This window comes from Palaemon carinicauda, chromosome 31 (assembly GCF_036898095.1).
Source record: "Palaemon carinicauda isolate YSFRI2023 chromosome 31, ASM3689809v2, whole genome shotgun sequence".
In the NCBI taxonomy this organism is placed as follows: Eukaryota; Metazoa; Arthropoda; class Malacostraca; order Decapoda; family Palaemonidae; genus Palaemon; species Palaemon carinicauda.
The window spans coordinates 15,161,584-15,185,807 of NC_090755.1; the positions used below are offsets into that span (position 1 = coordinate 15,161,584).

The 24,224-nt window shown below is 39.5% G+C and overlaps 1 protein-coding gene across 8 annotated transcripts in view; it reads left to right on the plus strand.

The window, feature by feature from the left end:
* LOC137624320 (long-chain-fatty-acid--CoA ligase ACSBG2-like) overlaps positions 1 to 24,224 on the plus strand; it is a 196,536-nt gene that overhangs the window by 3,015 nt on the left and 169,297 nt on the right. Inside the window, exon 1 of one of the 8 annotated variants that reach the window (XM_068354988.1) lies at positions 8,720 to 8,738. The exons of 1 other annotated variant lie outside the window; for it this stretch is intronic. The gene's annotated coding sequence lies outside the window, so the exon portion shown is untranslated. Of the gene's footprint in view, positions 1 to 8,719; positions 8,739 to 8,776; positions 8,794 to 10,946; positions 11,096 to 11,176; positions 11,260 to 11,326; positions 11,611 to 24,224 lie in introns of those variants that run through there. 6 more of the 8 variants (XM_068354987.1, XM_068354983.1, XM_068354990.1 and 3 more) reach the window with 6 other exon arrangements.

Below are 24,224 nucleotides of genomic sequence, written 5' to 3' on the forward strand. Positions count from 1 at the left end.
GATTATTGGAGAAGGTTGTAGACGGGAAAAATGCGGCAGGGACGACCAACGGATCGCCATACACCATTTCAGCTGCCAAGATATCCAGAGTGTCTTTAAGAGTAGTTCTTAGTCACAGGAGGACCCATGGAAGCTGAGTAAACCAGTGGGAGTTATTGCAGCAGGACATCACAGCTGCTTTGAGGGTGCAAGGAAAACAGTCAATCATTCCATTGGCAGCAGGGTTGTAGACTGTTGTCTGATGTAGGGTGATCCCCAGGAGATTTGCTAATTATGTCCTCAATTAAGAGGTGAAAGTGGTACCCCTGTCAGAACTAATATGTTCAGGGTTATCGATTGATTGATTGATTTACAGTTTTCTGGCATCCTGACATCTAAGGTCATTGACGCCGATATCGATTCTTGCTATCCCTACTGAGAGTAAAGCAGATGTAGATGATGCGGATGTTAAGTTCAAGGATGGCAAAACAAGTAACAATGTGCTTAGGGGACCTACTACATCAACGTGAATGTGAGCAAAATGACGCCGAGGTTGAGGAAAGGTGCCCACTCCTGAATCTGTGTGTTGATGTACTTTTGTAGTTTGGCATGAAGTGCAGGCGTGGACCCAATCTTTAGTAATACTGTACTGTGTCAAATGAACTTAGGTTTCAGTAGCTGTGCAGTAGATCGGTGTGAGGTATGTGAAAGGCCATTAATGAAATCAAATGTCTGTCGGCGCATGGGAGCAGGTATCCATGGTTGTGGTCTACCAGTACTGACGTCACAGAGGAGGGAGGCGTTGCAGTCTCCGAAAGGGACATCTTCCCAACGGAGGGATGTGCAGGATGTCCTACATGCTTGGTAATCTGGATCTTTTCATTGGGCTCTTGCAGTCTCCGAAAGGGACATCTTCCCAACGGAGGGATGTGCAGGATGTCCTACATGCTTGGTACTCTGGATCTTTTCGTTGGGCTTCTACCATGGCGTAATCCAATCCCAGGTGAATGGTGGCCAATGCGCTTCTTGACAGGACATTGGCCACAGGATTAATTTCCCCATGGACATGTTGAAGGGTGCTATTGTACTCAGTCATGGCAGAGAGATGTTGGAGTTGACGAGTGAATCTGGCGTCGGACTGTCAAGTGAAGGTGTGCAAAAGAGGTGTGTGGTCTGTGAGAATAACGAAAGGCGTGTCTTCTAAGAAATGGTGAAAGTGACGGACACCCAAATGCTTCGCCACCAATTCGCACTCGAAGGTAGGGTAGCCGGATTCCACATTGGATAGTTTTCTAATGAAGAAGGTCAATGGGCAGGGCGAACCGTTGACCACCTGGTCGAGTACTGCACCAATAGCGTCGTTGCTGGCATCGATGGAGAAAAGGACAGGGGTTGTGGTATGCAAAAACTGAAAGCAGTGTTACTAGGTTAGTGGCAATTAAATAATAAATGATGAGAGGCAGGGAAATAGACTGTTTTTACATCGTAAAGAGGATTTATTGTCTAAGTTAATATTCACAGAACATGAGCAGCAATCTTCTTCAAAGTGAATGAATGAATCTCTTCAATGACATAGTCAATACAACTATAAATCTATTTGGAATTTACGGATTACTGAAACAGTTTACTGTAAAATGCTCATAAGTTGTAGATAACATTGAATCACTTAAAAGATACAGACACACTCAGAGAGAAAGGGACAGAGTTAATGTTAATTTTCTTCCATCACTAGAATAGCAATTTATTGCAAGTCTCAAATCTGAATTATTAACTAAACATTACAATCTTAATTTCTATCCAGGTCAAACAAGAGGGAGAGACACACATGTTACTTGTCTCACATTATAAGCCTTAGGCAAAAGTTACTAATAAGATCGCAATCTAGTGGAGTGCCGTTTAGGCGTACTGGATGCCCAGCGGCGATGAGGGCACGCGACCATGGTCCGCGTCCAACTCCTTTCTCCCTACTTCCAAGGGTGAGATTTTCTGGAACCTGTCTCTATGAGGTTCAGGTGCTTCCTCCAGGAGATAGGTGGTAGTCTGTTACTACATGCCATCTGTTATCTAGGTTACCTCACCTCAAATCTCCCAGTGCTTTTCCAACTTCCTTCATGCTTTGACCAGGGAAGTAAAAGAATAACAACAGTTTACATTCAACATGCATGGTGCAACTCTTTCTTCAGGCCTGGTGGCTTATGGCCTGCTTTTTCATGATCTAATGGCCCATTTAATTATTTACTTTAATATCCCGATTCGTGACAGCAGCAGTGGTTGATAGAGCATTCTTTGCGCTGCAGAAGTCTACTTCTTGAAGTGAACCCCAATTCAGGTCTTTTGGCTTGCCCTTGAGGAAGGCCTAAAGGAAGGCAAGAGTGGCTGTGATGGTAGGCAGGAACAGGTGATAACAGCAGATCATGGCCAAGAATTCTTACAGTGCTTTGAAGGTCGAGGGCGTGGGGAAGTTCTGAACGGCTGTTACCTTCTCAGGGAGGGGTTGGACTCCTTCAGTAGTGATGCAGAGCCCTAAGAACGATACTTCATTGATGCAAAAGGTACACTTGTTGCACCGGATTATAAGGCCGTTCTATTGTAGGCGGCCAAGCACAATGCGCAGGTGACGAAGGTGTTTCTCTTTGAAGGAACAGAACACAAGTATGTCATCCATGTAACATACACAGAAGGGGAGGTCCCCATAAGATGCCATCCATGAGGTGTTGAAAAGTGACCCCAGCATCACGAAGGCCAAAACAGAAGTAATTGAAGGTGTATGTACAGAAAAGGGTGGTGATGACGGCCTTGGGGATGTCTTCTGGGTTTATGGGCACCTGGTATTAACCCTTCAAGAGGTTGAGCGTGGAGAAAACCTCTTCTTTGTGCAAGCAGGAGGTAACATCAGAGATGTTTGGGAGGGGGTAGTGATCCGGTTCTGTCTACATATTCAGGTACCTGTAATCCCAACATGGGCGTAGGGAGCCATTTTTCTTCAGGATGATGTGTAAGGGCCTCGGCCATGGGCTTGATGCCTTTTGGCAACGGCCCATTTCTCCCATTTCGTTGAATGTATGTTTAGTGGCTGCCAAATGATTCGGTGCCAGACGCCTGAATCTGATGAACAATGGGGGCCCCGTTGTCTTGATATAGTGATAAATACCATGCTTGGCAGGAACCATGGGCATTAGTCAAAGTTCTGGTCGGAAAATTTCTGGGTACGACGTGAGGTGGTCGTAGATATTCGTGGGTGCACTGTTGTGGAGAGCGATGTCGGAGGGGGTGGGTTGAAGAGGTGTTGATGAGTACGAGTCGGCACTAACCAACCGTTGGTGAGCAACATTAACCAGGAGGTGGAAATGGAAGAGGAAATCGGCACTGAGGATTGGCAATTTGACGTCGGCAACGAGAAACTTCCAATGATATTTGGCGCTCCCAAATGATAATGTGAGCGTCTTGTACTAACGGGTGTGGTTCGCACATCTGTTAGCAGCTACCAGGTGGACGTCAGCCGGATAAGAATGACCACGTCGTGTCCTGGAGATTGTTTTCAGTAGAAGAGAATGGCAAGCACCAATATCTACCAAAAACTGCATGCCTGTAGAAGCATCATATAAGAAGAAAATATAAGTGATATGGTAGGCCACCGCTACAAGCGTTAATATTTTGTCCACTGACAACCGTCCGCACATTTCTTCCCAGAAGCCCTGAATCTGGAGTGGTAGTAGCATAAGTGCGGTTGACGGGCGTCAGTAAGTGGCTGGAGAGGTCGTTGGTTGGGGCGTGAGTGAGGGGCGGCATATGTGGTTAATAGGCAGCTTTGTCGCCGCTCCGGCATGTCACGGGGTGGGCGTCTCTGTCCTACATCATTCACTTCAACTTTGATTGATGTTGAATAGTTTTCCTCTTCGTTAGTAGTAGAGGCGCTGATTGGGGTCTTGAAGGTGGTACAGTGGCTGTCCAAAAGAGCTTTGATTTTGGTCATCAGGTCCTTCATGGGCAAAACATAGATATCAGGGATGGCGGCGCGAACAGGTTTGTGTAGGTGATGTACCCATAGGGCACGAAGTAGGTTCACCTCCCGAGGAGAGCTGTCTGCGGCAGGTTGCAGGCAAGCGATACTGGTCATTTCCCTGAGGGCGAGCGAAGCCTTTTGGTTCCCCAACGGCAGTTGATAGATCTGAAAAAGCTTGGTTATACAGGTGGCTAGCGATGGTGAGTACTGCTCCAAAAGGTATGTTTTGAAGATGTCATACTCTATTGGGGCATCCCCTTAGTCGGAAAGCCAATCGGAGATTTCTGGGAGTGTGTGTCACAGGCTGGAACCAGGCGAACACTTTTCCTCTGGCAAAGGGCGGCAGTTTCATTGAGGCAGCGTGTTGAAGAGTCTGCTTTGGTGGGTGGCATTGTAAAAGTGAGGGGGAGGTGTGAGAGAGCTGTTTCCCCAGCGGTTACCAATTGTGCGAGTGGGCTGTTAGATTGTAACAGAGAAGCGAGAGGAATACAACAAAACTTTATTAAACAGACACTGAGCATATACAAATGGACTTGCGAGCAAGAACGTCACAAAAAAAAAATCAAACAAAATAATCCATGAGCTAGTAAGCTTACATAGGTTGGTCTATAATCAGTGCAGGGAAGAGCGTGCGACAAAACAAAAAAGCAATGCCGTTGTGTTCGGGGGAGTGTGTAACATGTGCGGTACAATACCCAAACATTTTCATAGAGTCATTTCATTCTTTCCCATATTCATTAATTAATATTACATCAGGGTCTTCTCTATATACAATGGGTCAAAAGTAGGGTTACAGTTACTTCATCAACTTTTTCACCTTCACAATAATGTTATAGATATAAATTATAAAAAATACTGAATTCTTATTCCATGGTAGTTACTCATGTCTTAAAATCATACTATGTAAATATAATGTGTGTAAATAAATGTATAGATGTATACTAAATATAAAATTTCTAAGTATTAACTTTAACCTTACTTTGGTCCCACCCTGTGTATCATATAAATTAAATTTCTTTGTTTTGCAGGCTTTCACGTTAGGCCTATATTGAATTATTCAAGTTAGAGTGGTCTAATTATTGAGTTTTCTTTCTTTCTTAATTTTTTTTTTGGCTGCCTGGTATTTCTAGCTGATTTGGTGGTATGTTTTGATGCTAAAGTTAATACTTGCGCATTTTGCAAAATTGGAGAATTGGAGAAATCCGATTTTGATGCTAAAGTTAATACTTGCGCATTTTTCAAAATGGGAGAATTGGAGAAATCCGAGAAGCTTTGTAGTGAGGCTTATATTTCTTCAGTTAATTGATGCCGTGTTTCTCGTAAGTTGCTCATATGACATGATGGATGAATTGATTGAGTCTGAAGTTTATTGGTGGGTATAAAGTTTTCATCCGCTGAGTCATATTCTGAGCTTTCTGTTGTATTTTCTTCATATTATGAGCAATCGTGCATATCCTGAGTTGCTTGATATTTTCCTACTTTGTTTGTACGGTTTCAAAGGCCACTCATGAATGGCTGAGGCAAGGGTCAGTGACTACCCTAGTAAGCAAGACAATGTCCATGAGACTGACCATATATACAAATGAACAGCGCTTAAGATCCCTCTGCACCTAACCTATGGCCAGGTAAGGTCAGGCATTGGCTTCTGATAACTCAGCAGGGAGATCTATAAGCTCCCCCAAACCCCCCATCCTTGGCTCACAAGGATGGTGGGGTTGCAGACGCTAAAGGAATTAACGAGTTTGAGCGGGACTCGAACCTAGTCTGGCGATCAACAGGCAGAGACGTTACCTTTATTCCATTTCCTGTTAGCGCAATACGGGAAAGTAATGGAGACGTAAAAAAAAATCATGAAAAAGTAAATAACAAAGGTTAAGCAATTGCTGCTGTGGGGCTTCAGTAAGTGGCTATGGTGAGATCATTAGTCGGTGCGTGAGAGAGGGGCGGCATAGCCTATGTAGGTAGTCGGCGGCTTTGTTGCTGAGGTTATGAAGTGGGTACCATAAGGGCAAGGTCTATAGAATACAAGGTCTACCAATTTGCCATCTACTGCGCAGACCACACATGCGGAGATTAATGACGTCACACCGTGCCATGCTCTGATTTACCTGGCTTTGTTTTCCAGTATATACAGTTAGTTTACAAGGAATCTGGTGTTATTATTCAGTGTGAAGCTCTTCCGCTTCCCAATTAACTATTTGTTGAGTCCCATTTGCAGTGTGCTTGAATTAGTTACTTTTGGTTAAAATTCCTCGTTACTGTGTTGTATATGGGTGTTCCTCCAATAAAGATAAAAGAGATGAAGGAGTAACTCTCTTCACAGCTTTGCCAAACACGTGGAAACTAGAAAGCTGTGGATAAATTCATGTAAAAGGAAGGACCCTATCAACCCTGATAATGCAATCATGTGTAGTTTACATTTTGAACCTGATGCATTTGAAAGAAACCTGAAATATGAATTGCTTGGAGAGTCAATGCCAAAAAACCAACGACGATTAAAGGAAGGATCAATTCCAACATTATCATTACCTCTATCACAAGGTAAGGTTCAAAAGTGAAATACATTGTTGGTAAACGACATGTATTAGATTATAGATTTGAAAACTAACAATATATCGTTATCTTTTTAATAAACGCATAAACACTCGATCCAATTACTCATTTTGACACATATATGGCAATGCATTTATATCTCTTTTGTTTTGAAGTGGAGTAAATATTGTAAATGACAAAAGTGAGTACTACTTTTGTTATGTCTATCAGTATCAAAAAAAGCAAGTTCCGTATGACTCAAAGATGTCCAGAAATACCTATGGGTTGAACTTAGAAAATCAGAATAGAATTATCAAATGCATGACACAGACAGTAAATTCTATGAAGGTAATTGTAAGTAAAAGTCTTTATCCATTCCAAAAAGGAGTGACAATTTCATGCGAATCTTTGCCCAAATTGTAAGAGATGGTAAAAAATAAATTCAATATATTATATATACTGACATACAGACTGAATTAAGATGAACTGGAACATTTCTTTGCTTGCCTGCGACAAATGGGAGCCTGTTATCAGCACCCAACTTCAGTTGCCGTTAAATATCGCATTAGATCTCATCTTTTAGGGAAGGATAATTATCTCATGGGGTCGAAATGTAACACAGAAACCAAAAGAAAAGTAGATAACTTTACAGATGGAACATTTTCTTTTCTTAGTAATGAAACTTCCTTTCAAGATAAAGACGACGAATCGCTACAACGTGAGATAAGTCTGTCCGCGATGATATTTTGTTTGCCGGATGAATGTGACGGTGAAGAAAAAGATAATGATGTTACAGAAAGTGTAGGGGAAGTTATTAACGAACAGCTGGAGGATGCAATAGCGAAAGGGGGTCTAGGGTATTTTGCTGTTTTCATTGTCCATAAGTTTCCTAAATACCAAAATCTTGGGTCATATGTATCAATGGGAGACAATTCATGGACGAGTATAATTACCAGAGCAGATAATAAACTAGTGAAGCCATCCAAACAAAAATGTTCAAATGTTATCATGGGGAAAAATGTTTAAAACCTGGTAAAGGAACAGTAAAATATTTAGCAGCAGAAAATGCAAATGTAATGGGATTGCCACTAGATTTAGTTACATATTTCGTTCGTTGTCGGACATTCTTGTGAATAAGAATATCAAATGTGGAAACAACTTCCATAAGGAAAATTATGAATAAAGTTAAAAGGTTGAAAAGTGTAATAATCAGGATTTTTTAAGTTTAAGTTTATTTGTGCAACCATATTTGTATATATTTTTCTAAATGTAGTTTTTAGTAAATAATTAGTGTAAAATAATTTTTACATGTATGCATGCACGTTGCTTATTTGTATATTTACCGACTGATATACAGAATTTTAATAATTTTTTCTTTCCTGATTTGCGTCTTTTTATACCATTTTTTTTTCAAAACCTTCTCATAAGAAGTATTTCATCATGAAATCCAGCCATCCAAATATCTTGAAATATTATATTTTCTGAAATAGTAATGTTATTCTTAACTGGATGAGAAAGAATAATGAACTTTTGCAAAATAAGTTCTGACTGAAAGGTGTTCTTTTGCCGGCCAGTGGTGCTTACTGACGTCACAAAACTTACCCCCTTTTAACGTTTACCCCTCTAATCCCACTCACCCCCAATTTACCTGCGCGTGGGTTGACCTGGTACTATAGACCTTGCATAATGGTGTCAACTTTGGTCATCAGGTCCCTCATGGGCAAAGTATTGATTAACAAAGGTATCGCCGCGCGTACAGGTTCGGGTATGCGTCATACCCATAGGGTACGAAGTAGGTTCACTTCCCAAGGAGAGCCATCTCCGGCAGGTTACAAGCAAGCGATATTGGTCATTTCCCTGAGGGCAATAAAGCCTTTTCGCCCCTTTACAGCAGCTGTTGAGAGAGCTGAAAAATCTTGGCTATGCGGGCAGCTGGTAATGGTTAGTATTACTCCAGGAGGTATGTTTTGAAGGCATCATACGCTATTGGTCATCTCCTTGGTCACAAAGACAATCGGAGATTTCTGGGAAGTATCCTCGTGGATCGCCGCAAGCAGCGAAGGCATAGTCTGCTTTGCTGCTTGAGCGAGTTGCTCCCTAGATGCGAAACTAAACTTTTGTGCGCTGGAACCAGGGGAATGTTTCTCTGCTGGCGATGGGCGGCAGTTTCATCGAGGCGGCATGAGTCAAAGAGTCAAGGTCGGTGAGCGACATCATAAAGAGGGTAGGCGAAAAAGCGGTGGGGAGCTGGTACTCCGGTGGTCACCAATTGTTGTAAGGTAACTGTTAGGTAATAACAGAAAGGCGAGGGGAATGTAAGTGACATTACTCAACAAGATAACGAATTTATATACAAACAGTTTAGAGAAACATGGCACAAAAAATGACAACAATGGGAAACAAATATTTGTATTATCAGTGCGAGAGAGAGAGAGCGAGAGATAAAAAAAATAGCATTACAGTGTATGAGTATGAATGAAACACGTGTGGTACACGCTGAAGTTTCTGCAGTGCTGAAAGCACTTTTCAAAAGCAGTTTGGCCTTATGACTCGGTATTGGAGGAGGGGAATTGGATGATTGGGTAATAATGACTGGCATCCTGCTTAGTTAGGAAAGCTGTAAGAAAAACATCCAACAACAACACACAAAAACATGAATTCATATATCTGCTGAAATAACTTCATAGCCAAATAAGGGTCGATACGTAAAGATGAAAGTGTGTTGGAGTTGGTATATGTATGCATTCAATAATTACAAAAGTTTTTTAAATAAATATGAGTAACTACGCATGAACAAAATTGCTGAAATATAATTCTTTTATAATACTTAGATTCCTCTCTCTGGTTACGGCTCATTTCATCTTTGCCTACACGTACACAGAATAGTCTGGCATATTCTTTACATATTCTCCTCTTTCCTCATACAATTGACAACACTGAATTTACCAAACAATTCTTCTTCTCTCAAGAGGTTAACTACTGCACTGTAATTGTTCAGTGGTTACTTTCCTCTTAGTAAAGTTAGAAGAGACTCTAGTTATGGTATGCAGCTCTTCTAGGAGAAGGACACTCCAAAATCAAACCATTGTTCTCTAATCTTGGGTAGTGCCATAACCTCTGTACCATGGTCTTTCACTGACTTGGGTTAGAGTTCTCTTGCTTGAGGGTACCCTCGGGCACGCACTTCTCTATCTTGTTTCTCTTCCTCTTATTATTTTGAAGTTTTTATTCTCTTGTTATTTTCAAGTTTTTATAGTTTATATAAGAAAGTTATTTTAATGTTACTAATGTTCTTAAACTTCTCATGTAGTTTTTCCCTATTTCCTTCCTCAATAGCTTACTTTCCCTCTTGGAGCCCTTGGGATCATACCATCCTGCTTTTCTAACTAGGGTTGTAGTTTAGAGAATAATAATAATAATAATAATAATAATAATAATAATAATAATAATAATAATAATAATAATAATAATAATAAAAGTTCTGAAGTACCGGACAGGGAGGCATGCAGAGAAATTAACATCTACAGTAGAAACCGTAGGCTATTTAAAGTGCTTGCGACACAGCAGACAGCAGGACAAAGGCTACAATGATATATCTTATGTTAATGAGAGAGAGAGAGAGAGAGAGAGAGAGAGAGAGAGAGAGAGAGAGAGAGAGAGAGAGAGAGAGAGTTCTAAACCCATTCGTTGTAAAATAATTAATATAGATTATTTATACAGGAAAAGAGAGAGAGAGAGAGAGAGAGAGAGAGAGAGAGAGAGAGAGAGAGAGAGAGAGAGAGAGAGAGAGAGAGAGAGAGAGAGAGAGGTTCTAAATTCTTTCGTAGTAAAATAATTAATATACATTATTTATACAGAGAGAGAGAGAGAGAGAGAGAGAGAGAGAGAGAGAGAGAGAGAGAGAGAGAGTTCTAAATCCTTTCATTGTAAAATATTCAAAATAGATTATTTAGAGAGAGAGAGAGAGAGAGAGAGAGAGAGAGAGAGAGAGAGAGAGAGAGAGAGAGTTCTAAATCCTTTCATTGTAAAATATTCAAAATAGATTATTTAGAGAGAGAGAGAGAGAGAGAGAGAGAGAGAGAGAGAGAGAGAGAGAGAGAGAGAGAGAGATGAAGCAGAATATAAATACACTAAAACTTGAAAATGAATCAGATAGGGCTCTGATGATAAGATTGGTCGCTAGGAACTCCAACACAAACACCCAAGGCCATTGAAGTTGCTGCCCTTTAGACTATTACATTCGTTCGAATCCTCTAATCACAATTGTAAATAATCACTATTGAAACGGTGAGCACTCAATCGAATTTGTAAAGTCAGCGTAAATTATAAATGATTCTTACATGGTATAAAATATCTCTATGTGAGGTGTTATCACTACCTGTAGTTGTTACCGCTAACTAGACCTCCTACATGAAGGGAATTTCATTGAGTGACAGTTTCGAACACATAGGGTAAACGGAGTTGCCAGGCTGTTAGTAACAGCTGATCAGAGTTTTAACTGCAGCGTACCAATTCGTACTCTAAAGAAAATAGTTAGTTGACCCAGTGCCTATTCGACGACTATCATCTGATTCATCAAGGGTAATGCATAACGTACTGATGATATAATTTGTCCTATGGCATCGCATGACATTAAGAAACTGACGTGAAATCTCAGATTAAGGAATAGACTGTGATGTAGGACAGCCCAGATGTGCGTCGTCTCTGCCTATGTTAACTACAGCAATGACCTTGAGTTTAAGACTGTCAGTGTTACTTAGAGATTGTGTTTCTTAATTTCAGTGCCGTGTACGTGACTTGAACAATGATCGAGAGGGCGTATTGTTCCTAACAGTGCTATTTTACTTATTTAGTTCTTATTGTTGAATGACTAACCAGACTAGTGAGCGACAACAGGTGTCCTTGAAACGAGAAGCTAGGCTACCCGCAGCCACCAATCTCTGGCAACTTAAAGCTACGGCTTCTATTAAAGGGAGCTATAGAGCATAATTTTCTTATAGAGCACTTCCCCTATGACATACAAAACATGTGAATGGAACTTAACTGTTCTCAGAACGAATTACTAACATACTAAAGTCAGCATTACCTAATACACGGTAGGTTATGTAGTACTACTACGGTACTACCTTTTCTTATAAGAAAAAGAAAACGTCAAGTTCATGTGTACCTCAGTAAAGAGAATTCAATTTACTGGCAGCTAAAACGTTTTGAGCACAAAGGGTGGGTTAGTGCAATACCACATAGCAATTCCCATTTTTTGTAAACTTAGATGTTCAATAAGAGATGAAATCGCTTCGAAATATAAGTACAAAAGAGAATAAAATTTTCGAGTTAAACCATCAACCTCGTCAAACTAATTCAGTAAAATTTACCAAATGTAGTATATTGCATATAAATTTTGATAATTTATTTATATTAAGTTTTCTTGTTATTATTATTATTATTATTATTATTATTATTATTATTATTATTATTATTATTATTACCTTTGCCAAGGTTGTTATAAAGTCGGGTCGGTTTATTCATCATTTATTTGTCTGCGTGTCTGCCTGTGGACAGGATTAAGTCAAAACTACTCGACGGATTTTGACGAAAATTTCACCACATAGACATTAAGTATTGGACGACCTCATTAAATTTCAGAGATGATCCGGATCCGGATTTCCATTTCCGCCATTTTAAAGATAACGTCAAGACAGTGACGGGATTCAGGCGAAATTTCCACCACATAGATCTTAGGTCACGAACGACCCCATTAAATTTCCTAGATGATCCGGTACCGATCCGAATTTGCCCTTTTCAAAATTTTAAAAACTAGATCAAAAGAAATTGATGGTGTTTGACTAAATTTTCACCACATAGATCTTAGATCAAGAACGACCCCATTTAATTTCGGAGATGATCCAGTTCCGAATCCGGATTTGCCATTTTTTAAATTTAAAAAAATCACGTCAAAAGAAATTCATAGTTTTAGATTAAATTTTTTACCACAGATAGACCAAAGGCCATGGACGACTCCAATAAATTTTGGTGATGATCCAGATCCAGATTTTGGATTAGAATTTGATTTTTCACAATCTTCATTTTGAAGATTATGTTAAAACTAAATTGACGAATTGTAACGAAATTTTTCCCACATCTACATCTTAAAGCCATGGACGACCCCATTAAACTTTAGATACCTGGATCCGGATTCTAGATCCAGATTTGCATTTTTCACAATTGTAAAGATTACGTCAAAACAAGGAACGTCTTTCCTTTTGTATCAGTCACCCTTTGGCGAAGGCCAGAAATCTCTGATTGTTGTTGTTGTTGTTATTTAATCAATCGAATTGTCACATTATTGTGATTTTTGTTAATGGAAAACGTACCCAGACTTTGCTCTGTTCATCAATAGCTTAATAAAGATACAAATTTCAAGGGCATTTATTATCTAATAACTATGCCAAGAAAAAGTTAAGTTGGAGTTGACGTTTCAAAATAGACCAAAAGCTCAGTTTGAGTTAATGAGGAATTCACTATTATCTTTTTACAATGTAATATTTTGAATCGCGAGTTCAATTCGAGTTTGTAAATATACTGAAATAATAATAACAATAATAATGATAATAATGATAATAATAATAATAATAATAATAATAATAATAATATTGTTACTAGCCAAGCTACAACCCTAGTTGGAAAAGCAAGATGCTCTACGCCAAAGGGCTCCAACAGAGAAAAATAGCCCAGTGAGAAAAGGAAATAAATAAATGATGAGAAAAATTAACAATAAATCATTCTAAAAACAGTAACAACGTCAAAACACATATGTCATATATAAACTATACAACGACTTATAATAATTATAACTAGGAGACCAAACGGATTTATCAATGACATACTCCGTGTACTGAAAACAAAATAAGTACCTTGAAGACAAATAGTTGATAATACAAGCAATAATATGATTTTAAAGATTAACAAGATTTTAAATTATTTCTGTAAGTTTTTTTATTCGGCTCTAGTATGTGAAGTTTGACTTTGCGCTGTCTGCTATGTTGTTAAGTAACCATTGCACAAGTATACAAAATTACCGTGTCTAAGTGTATATTTCCTATTTCCAATAAGTTATGCAATGTAATTTAACATTATTTTCTAATTGTGATACAAAACATGTGTAACAACGATAAAAAAGACGCAATCAATTTACGTAAAATATAAGGATAAACCAGATTAGTAAAGGACTGGTAAAAAAAAATGAGCCTTATCTCTCTCTCTCTCTCTCTCTCTCTCTCTCTCTCTCTCTCTCTCTCTCTCTCTCTCTCTCTCTCTCTCAAAACTAAAGATAAGATAACCTATAATCTTGACATATACAAAAATAACTCGCTCGATAATTTTTTGTAATTTCGATCAATAATTTACATTATTATTATTATTATTATTATTATTATTATTATTATTATTATTGTTGTTGTTGTTGTTGTTGTTGTTGTTATTATTATGACTATTATTAATATTTGCTAAGCTGCAACCCTAGTTAGAAAAGCAGGATGCCATAATCGCACAGGCTCCAACAGGGAGGAAACAAGGAAAAATTAAATATTTTAAGAACAGTAACATCATTAAAATAAATATTTCCTTGATAAACTATAAAAACTTTAACAAAACAAGAGGAATAGAAATAAGATACAATTCTGTGCCCGAATGTACCCTCAAGCAAGAGAACTTTAACCTAAGAGAGTGGAAGACCATAGTACAGAGGCTATGGCACTACCCAAGACTAGAAAACAATAGTTTGATTTTGGTTTGTCCTCCTAGAAGAGCTGCTTACCAAAGCTAAAGAATCGCTTCTACCCTTACCAAGAAGAAAGTAGCTACTTAACAATTACAGTGCAGTAGTTAACCCCTTGACCAAAGAAGAATTGGTTGGTAATCTCAGTGTTGTCAGGAGTATGAGGACAGAGGAGAATATGTAAAGAATAGGCAAGATTATTCGGTGTATGTGTGGTCAAAAGGAAATATGAACTGTAACCAGAGAGAGAGAGAGAGAGAGAGAGAGAGAGAGAGAGAGAAGAGAAGAGAGAGAGAGATCCAATGTAGTACTGTCTGGCCAGTTAAAGGACACAATAACTCACTAGGGATAGTATCTCAACGGGTGGCTGGTGCCTTGACTAACCTAATACTATAAACATTACATATTCACATGAGGAAACAAGAACACTAAAAATCATGAAATTATACGGGATTAATCTCAGGAAAATGTTTCTATGAAAAGGAAGAGTGATTAGGATCAATGTATATACAAACGACTTGATGCAGTTCAGTAAACGGAAATTTTGTGTTTCCGATAAACAGACATTCACAATAAACACCAGTCATTCATATGATTAATTAAACACTAAAAAAATCATAATGTATTCGGTGATTCATTTCTCTCTCTCTCTCTCTCTCTCTCTCTCTCTCTCTCTCTCTCTCTCTCTCTCTCTCTCTCTCTCTCTCTCTCAACACTTCAAACAGATAGAAATAAGTTTTTACGTTTTATGGAATGTAACATATGTTTTTTATAGTAATTGTAACCGCCCCCCCCCCCCCTCTCTCTCTCTCTCTCTCTCTCTCTCTCTCTCTCTCTCTCTCTCTCTCCAAACAGATAAAAATGAGTTTATATGGTGTAACATGAGTTTTTTTTTAGTAATTGTAACCCCCTCTCTCTCTCTCTCTCTCTCTCTCTCTCTCTCTCTCTCTCTCTCTCTCTCTCTCTCTCTCTCTCTCTCAATCAAAAAATCATAGGAAAGAGCTATTTTTGGAAACCTGAAAGTAAAACCACTAGATGACGAATCTTTTGTAACCTTCGTCTCGCGGGCATTTATTTCTTCTTGGGCTGTTCTATTCGATTCACTTTACCGTTCTTTTCAATTTCTAATCCACAATATCCTCTTTAACATCCTCTGAATAATGTTAGTGAACATCTGGATGTTAGTCAATGTCAAAAGATAATGTTAGCCAACCTCTGACAGACCAGGCATGCTATGTTTGGATGCATTCATGGCTGAAGAGAGCAGTTAAGAGATGATTGACTATGGTCAATTTCTTTTAATGAAGCGCATTTGCACCGACTCGCACCGGTGCCCTTTTAGCTCGGAAAAGTTTCCTGATCACTGATTGGTTAGAATTATCTTGTCCAACCCATCAGCGATCAGGACACTTTTCCGAGCTAAAAGGGAACCACTGCGAGTCGGTGCAAATCTGCCTCGCTAAAAAAAAATGATTATAGTGGTTCTTATAAGTTTTGTCTGAACAAAACCTACAAAATGGAATTCTGCATCATTCTCACATCTTTCCCATCGATTTCTATCTGCTCTAGTATCCGTATAAAGGCTACATGTCTAACCCGATCAAAAGCCTTTCCATAGTCAACAAAACAAACATTCTCAAAATAAAAATTGCATTTCTTGTCCCTTTATCTCTCATAAAACCGTACTGTTCATTGTCAATCTCTGGGAGCATCTTATTTCTTATTTTATTCAAGACAACTTTTAGAATTACTTTTTGTGATCTAACTCATGATACTGATGGACAGGCTTTTACTGCACTCAGGTGTTCTTGGTATTTTTGGTGTTGTGATAAATGTTAATTTATACATCTGTGTTGCAGGCCTTACATCTTCATATACCGGGTATTCCCTCCACAATCTCTATTAATATCTCAATTATGTACTCTACTTGAGCTACCAACATTTCTGCTGCTGCTATTTCGTCATCCCCTGTTTTTTTACCGCTTATCATTTGCTTAAAAGCTTCCTATACCTCTGATTTGATTATATTTAGTCCCTCTCCATTGTCATTCAATTCCAGTAGCTCTAGCCTTGTCATTGTGGTAACATAACTGTTAGGTTCTAACAGAGAAGCGAGATGAATGCAAATGAGTCTTAGTCAACAAATAACAAGCATATATACAAGCAGTTGAGAGCAACAATGTCGCAAAAATTCAAACAATATGAAACATGCGATGGAAGGCTTAAATAGGTTTTTCTATTATTAGTGCGGGAGACAACGAGGGGTAAAAGAGGAATAGCATTACAGTGTATGAGTGTGTGAAAAACGTTTGAGACATGGCTCTTCTCCTAAAAACACATACCTGTGAAATAGGTGCCCTGCTCTAGATATGTAAACTGTAGGCGGGTCATCTTGCAAGAGATACGCAGATTGTAGACGATCAACAGAGACCCAATCTTCTTTACTACGAATATTAAAAAACCTTTGGTGTCCACAAGGAAAGGGCTCATGTAGGGGGGGGGGGTGGCATCACCAATGGCTTGCTAGTGTCGGTGCGCAAGATGTGCTTTGCTTTGTGTAAATTTTTCGGTATGTGTTGCTTTAGTGAGGACTTGTAAGTCTGCCCGCAGGGAAAATTTTTTCCACAACGGGACATAAGCAGTTTAGATTATCGGAGGAAGTTGCAGATGAAAAATTCATCAGTGACGACCAATGGATCGACATAAAGCATTTCAGCTGCTGAGACATTCAGGGCATCCTTAGGAGTGGTCCTTAATCCCAGGACGACCCAGGGAAGTTGAGTAAACCAGTTGGAGTCATTGCATCGGGACATCAAGGCTGCTTTGATGGTGCAATGAAAATGTTCAACCATTCCGTTGGCTGCAGGGTTGTAGGTGGTTGTCTGATATAGGGTGATGCCTAGGAGATTTGCTGATGAAGTCCAGAATTGAGAGGTAAGTGGTACTCCTGTCAAAACTAATATGCTCAGGGATACCAAATCTCACTATCATCCCTGAGAGTGAGGCAGATGTACATGAGGCGGACATTGCAGTTTGCCAATGAGTGCAGCAGTCAATAATGGTAAAAAGGCAACAGTGTCATTGTGATGTGGGTAGGGGACCTACTACTTCGACATGATTGTGAGCAAAACGACGCTGAGGTTGAGGAAAGGTGTCAACTACTAAATCCGTGTGCCAAAGAACTTTTGAAGTTTGGCATGAAGTACAGGCGTGGACCTAATCCTTAGCCTCCTTAGTATTTCCACCCAAAATGAACTTCATCTTCAGTAGCTGTGCAGTAGATTGTGCCAATCTACTCCACAGCTACTGAAGATGAAGTTCATTTTGGGTGGCATGTCAGAGGCCATAGATGATGTCAAACACGTGTTAACGCATCGGGGCAGGTTTCCACGGTTGGGGCCTACCAGTACTGATATCACAGAGGAGGATGGCGTTGGAGTCGTTGAAGGCAATGTCTTCCCAACGGAGAGATGTGCAGGATGTCTTACATGCTTGGTACTCTGGATCTTTTCATTGAGCTTCTGCCAAGGTGTTGTAATCCAATCTCAGGTGAATGGTGGCTAATGTGTTTCTTGACAGGGCATCCCAATGATGTGTATGGGTGCTGCTGTATTCAGCCACGGCAGAGAGATGTCGGCATTCACAGGCGGATCAGGCATCAGACTGACATGTGAAGGCGTACACCAGAGGCAGTGGTCCATGCGAATGAGAAGGGACGCACCTTCTAAGATGTGGCAAAAGTGAAGGACAGCCAAATGTACTGCCAGCAATTCGCAGTCTAAGGTAGAGTAGCCGGATTCCACCTTGGACACTTTTCTACTGAAGAAGGGCAATGGATGGGGTGAGCCGTTGACAACCTGCTCGAGCACTGCATCAATAATGATGTCACTGGCAACGGTGGAGAGGAGAGGGGTATGTGGCACGGGAAAAGCGAGACCAGCAGCAGTTGATAGGACATTCTTTGTGTTACAGAGGCCGCTTCCTGAAGGGGACCCCACTTCAGTTGTGTTGCCTTGCCCTTTAGGGAGGTGTAGAAGCGACAAGAGTGGCAGTAATGGCTGCCAGAAACCTGTGATAATAGTTTATCAAGTCCAAGAATTATTGGAATGCTTTGGTGGTCGAGGGCGTGGGGAAGTTGTAAACAGCTGATGCTTTCTCAGGGAGGGAGTGGAGGCCTTCAGGAGTGATGTGGTACTTTTTCAGGAGTGATGGGGTACTCTAAGACTGATACTTTGTTGGTGCCAAAGGTACACTTGTTGTATCGGGCTACAAGTCTGTTCTGTTGTAGGCCGTCGAGAACAATGTGTAGGTGACGGAAATGTTCCTCTTTGGAGGAAGAGAACACAAATATGTCATCCACGTGACATAGGCAGAAGGGGAGGTCACCCAAGATGACATCCATGAGGCATTGAAAAGAGGGTCCAAGCATTACAAAGGCCAAATCAGGAGTAACTGAATGCGTATGTACCAAAGGGGGGTAGTGATGGCAGTCTTGGAGATGTTTTCTAGGTTCCTGGGCACCTGATAATACCCCTTCAAGAGGTTAAGAGTGGAGAAAATCTTCGCTTCATGGAAGTAGGAGTTAACGTCGGCAATGTTGGGAAGGGGGTAGTGATCCAGTTCTGTCTGCACGTTAAGATGCCTGTAATCCTGACAAGGGCGCAGGGAACCACCCTTCTTTGGAACGATGTGTAAGGGTGATGACCATGGGTTTGAGGACCTATTCAGCAAGACACATTTCTTCCATTTTGGCGAATGTTTGTTTAGCCACTGCCAAACAATACAGGGCCACACGTCTGAATCTGGCAAACACCGGGGGACCCGTCATCATGATATGGTGATAAATATCGTGGTTGGCAGGAACCATGGGCATTTGCTGAAGTTCTGGATGGAAGATTTTCGGGTACGATGTTAGGTGGGTGTAGGCCTCTGTGGGTGTGCTGATGTGGAGTGCGAGGTCGGAGGAGGCAGGTTGAAGAGGTGTTGACGAGTATGAGTCAGCGTTGACTAACCCTCAATGTGTCACATCAACCAGAAGGTGGAAACGTGTGAGGAAATCCTCACCAAGTAGTGGCAATGTTACGTAGGCAACAAGGAATTTTCGATGGCATTTGGCATCCCAAACGACAATGTGAGTGTCTCATACCAGTGGGTGGGGATATCAGATTCATTGGCAGCTACCAGGTGGACGTCAGCAGGCTTAGAATGACTACGTCGTGTCTCAAAGAGTGGCTTTGGTAGATGGGAACGGAAAGCACCCGTGTCTACTAAAAACCACACACCCGTGCCTGCATCATATAAAAAGAACAAGTTAATGACAGGGGAGGCCACCACCACAAGTAATGGTCTACTTACAAGTTTTTGGGCCACTGACAACCAACCGTACATTTCTTCGCAGCAGCCCTGAGTCTGGAGTGATAGTAGCAAAAATGCGACTGATGGGCGTCAGTAAGTGGCTATAGAGGTCATTGGTTGGGGGTGTGAACAAGGGGTAGCATGTGTGTGTGGTAGGCGGATTTGTCACTATTCCGACATGTTATGACTTGGGCGTCAGTGTCCTATCGCATTCACATTTCAGCTTCGGTCGGTGTTGAATGGTTGTCCTTTTCATCAAGAGTGGAGGCGTTGTTGGAGATCTTGAAGGTAGTAAAGTGGCTGTCCATAAGGGCATCAAATTTGGTCATCAGTTCCTTCATGGGCAAGGTATTAACATCGGGGATGATGGCATGGACAGGTTCGGGTAAGCGTTGTACCCAAAGCGTACAAAGCAGGTTCACTTCTCGAGGAGAGCCATCTGTGGCAGGTTGCAGGCAAACGATACTGATCATTTCTCTAAGAGAGCTGGAAAAGCTTGACTATACGGGTGGCTGGCGATGGTGAGTACTGCTCCATGAGGTATCTTTTGAGGGCGTCACACAATATTAGGGGCATCCCCCGGTCACAAAGCCAATCAGAGATTTCTGGGAAAGTGTCCTTGGGAATTGCCACGAGGACATAGTCAGCTTTGCTGCTTGAGTGAGTCATGCCCTTGATTCGAAACTGAACTTCAGCGAACACTTCTCTGCTGGCGAAGGGCAGCAGTTTTATCGAGACGGCATATGTCAAAGAGTCAGGTTCAGTGGGCGGCATTTTAAAAAGGGTAGGGCGAAGCACTGGGTGAAAAAAGGCAGTGTGGGACAGTCATTTTAGGGTCGCCAATGTGGCACGTAGCTGTTAGGTTTTAACCGAGAGGCGAGGTGAACATGAGTGAGTTTTATTAAACAGATAATGAGATTATATACAGGTATTTGAAGGCAACAATGTATAAAAAATTCAAACAATATGAGACATGCAATGGCAGGCTTTTACATGTTTTTATATTATCAGTGCGGGTGAGAACGAGAGATAAGAAAAAGCAGTAGCATTAAAGTGTATGAGCATGTATGAAACGCATGGGATACATCATCATCAAACAATTCTCCTATATATTCATTCTGTTCATCTCACCAATATTTCTTTTGATTCCATAACCATAGTTCCATCAACTTTTTAGATATTTCTTTTTTTTTAAGCAATTTCTATCACTTTATCAGACTTTCTCTGTTCATCTCCCCCACCCAAATCTTCTACCACTTCACAACTCCTATCCATCCATCTCTCATTTACTGTAATGCATTCCCTCTTAATAGTTCTATCCAAAGCTCTAAATATATCTTCATTATACCTTTGTGTTTCCTTCTATCATCCATCATCATCAAGGTAATATAGCATAATTGAAGTCTCAGGCTTGATTAAAGTTATTTTAAAATACACCAATAATTCAGGTAGAGTTGATGTTTTATAATGAAACATAACTTCAGCCACGAGTTAAATTCAAGTTAATGTTTTGAAATGCACCACGAGTTGTTATTAAAAAAAATACTCCACTAACTTATTTTGATATTGTGTTTTAAAATAAACCAAGAATTCATTTTGACTTGAAATGTTTTAAAACATGACACAAGTTCAGTTCAAGATAATTTTTAATAATAAATTTCCTTCTGCCAGACACTGGATGCATTTTCCTCATGTTAATTCCCTGAAATATGTATATGACTTTAGTAATAATAGTCTTATCTAAAACATTCTATAGGTATTCGTATCATTACTATGCAGAGACCTATATTTTTGGCTATCAATGACGCAGAATATCTGTGAATATATGATTCACATAATACTTCTTTCTTTCGTATACAATATTATTCGTAAAATATATACTAGATTGTGTAGAAAATAAATTTTCATTTTATGCACAAAACAACCAACAGCTCCTTAAGTACGGTAAACCCATGAACATAGACTAACTCGGAACAACCATAATCATGATACATTGTGTTCAAGCCATGGACAGCGAAGAGCTAATTAAAACTATTCTTTCAAGGAAATTTACTTTTATCATTCAAAATACTAAACAGAAATCTCAAAATTAGAAGTCATTACATCTATTTTTCCATAGCATATTCACTTTAGAGCTCAAATCACCTACCCAGAGATTTTAAGACGAGAGGTAATTTACTAATCATGTCATCTGCAGTAAACTTTCAAATGGAAAGTCAATTGGAATTCAAGTCACGTAACAGAACAGATCAAATAAGAGGTGATTTAGAATTCAAGTCAACTAGCAGATGCTTTCAAATCTAAGGCCATTAAATCTATTCCTAATAAACATATATATCTCAGAAGTCAAATTGCCTAACAGAAACTTGAGTTAAATGACATTTAAATTCAAGTCGCCTAACATAAACTTTTAATTTAAATTACATTTAAATTTAAGTCACCTAACGGAAAATTTTAATTTAAATTACATTTAAATTTAAGTCACCTAACAGAAAATTTTACTCTAAATTACATTTAAATTCAAGTCACCTAACAAACCTTTAATTTTAATCACATTTAAATTCACGTCACCTCAAAAAAATTTCAATTTAATATGACATTTAAATTCAAGTCACCTAACAAAGTTTTAATTTAAATTACATTTAAATTCAAGTCGTCAAACAGAAATTTTTGATTCGGAGGTCATTTCAAGTCCCTTAACAAAAAGTTTCAAATGAGAGGTAATTTACAATTCAAGTGATTTAAAAGACATTTTCTTGCAAGTTACCTTACCGAACCCTTACAAATTTTTAAGCAAGACGTCATAAAATTTCCAACAGAAACTTTCAAGTAAGGGATCTTATAGAATTCAAGTTATGAAAAGAAACAATCAAGAGGTCATTTAAATTTCCTAACAGAACCTTGCAAACAAAGCCCTTAACAGAACTTTGAAATGAGAGATCATTAAATTTACTTCTACTTGGCAAATTAGCCTTAGACTGTGGCCTAGAGGTAACGTCTCCTTGGTGATCGCCAGACTTGGTTTCGAGTCCCATTCAAACCCGTCCTTGTGACCTAAGGATGGGGGGTTTGGAGGAGCCTTTACAGTAGGTCTATATGTTGAGTCATCAGCAGGCATTGCCTGGCCCTCCCTGGCCCTAGCTTGGGTGGAGAGGGTACTTGAGCGCTGATCATATGTATTCATGGTCAGTCTCTAAAGCATTGACCTGATTGCTAGGGCAATGTCACTATCCCTTCCCTCTGCCACTCATGAGCGGCCTTTAAACCCTAAAATGACAGGTCATCTAGCATTGAAGTCACCAACCAGAAACATTCAATTTATAGAAGATTTAGAAATCGTCACCAGGCAGAAAACTTCAAATGAAGACATCGTTTAGAATTCTTACCAGTTAAAGTTCTTTCAAATGTGAAGTCATTTATAATTCTTATGGAAACTTTAGAACGAGAGGTCTTTTCCCCTCTTTCTTGAGTTCTGATGAAACATAATCCACAGAAGTTTATTTTTTTGTTCCTGTTGTGTGCTGGTAACTTACAAAATGCCTTTCCAATCTAATCTAAAATACTACAGCAACCCTAGATCAAATGAGGTCTGTCCTTAACCTTTGACTAGAATAAATGGCATCTTGTCTAGCTTCTGCTCATTATACTGTACTTCTACTGGTGATGAACCTATTACCTTAATATCATATAAACTGTAATCCTTTAAGACTCCATTAGTGGTTTCTACGAGAAAATAAGATCAGGAATAGTCCTTGCTGTTCTCTCAATCATATCTGATACATCAGCTGTTATGTCAACTTGCATTTTAATTGACCAAACATTTAATGTCCCTTCTACAGTACCATGAGATTTTTTTTTTTTTTTTTTTTGCATCTTTACATATACTGTATAGCTATTCATCAGGATACAACATTTGGCAACAAGGATGTAATGCAGATATCAACAGAATATATTTCATATCCACTGGTAGGCAGCTTAGCAGTAAACTGTATATTGTAAAATAGATGTTATAGCTAATCATCCAACTACAATATTTATTTTTCAATATGCAGTTAACAGATGACCTGTTTACTTATCAATGGCAAATAAATTATGTTATGAACTGAATTGTATCCTAGTCACCGAAATCTCCATGCATTGTAGGCGAAAATGAGAAATTCCGTTTATTAAGGTCTTTATCGATAAAAACCTTATGTGCCTAATACATGACTGTTGCCATAAAAAAAGCAGAAGTGATTAAAACCAAATAATGAGCATCATAGTATAAATTACGGTTCATTTCCCCTTTATCTACCCCAAATAATCTGGTCTATTCTTTACATATTCTCCTCTGTCCTCATACACCTGACAACACTGAGATTACCTAACAATTCTTCTTCAACCAAGTGCACTGTAACTGTTCAGCGGCTACTTTCCTCTTGGTAAGGGTAGAAGAAGAGAGACTTTATCTATGCTAAGCAGCTATTCTAGAAGGATACTCCAATATCAAACCATTGTTCTCTGGTCTTGGGTAGTGCCATAGCCTCTTCCCATGGTCTTCCACTGTCTTGGGTTAGAGTTTTCTTGCTTGAGGGTACACTC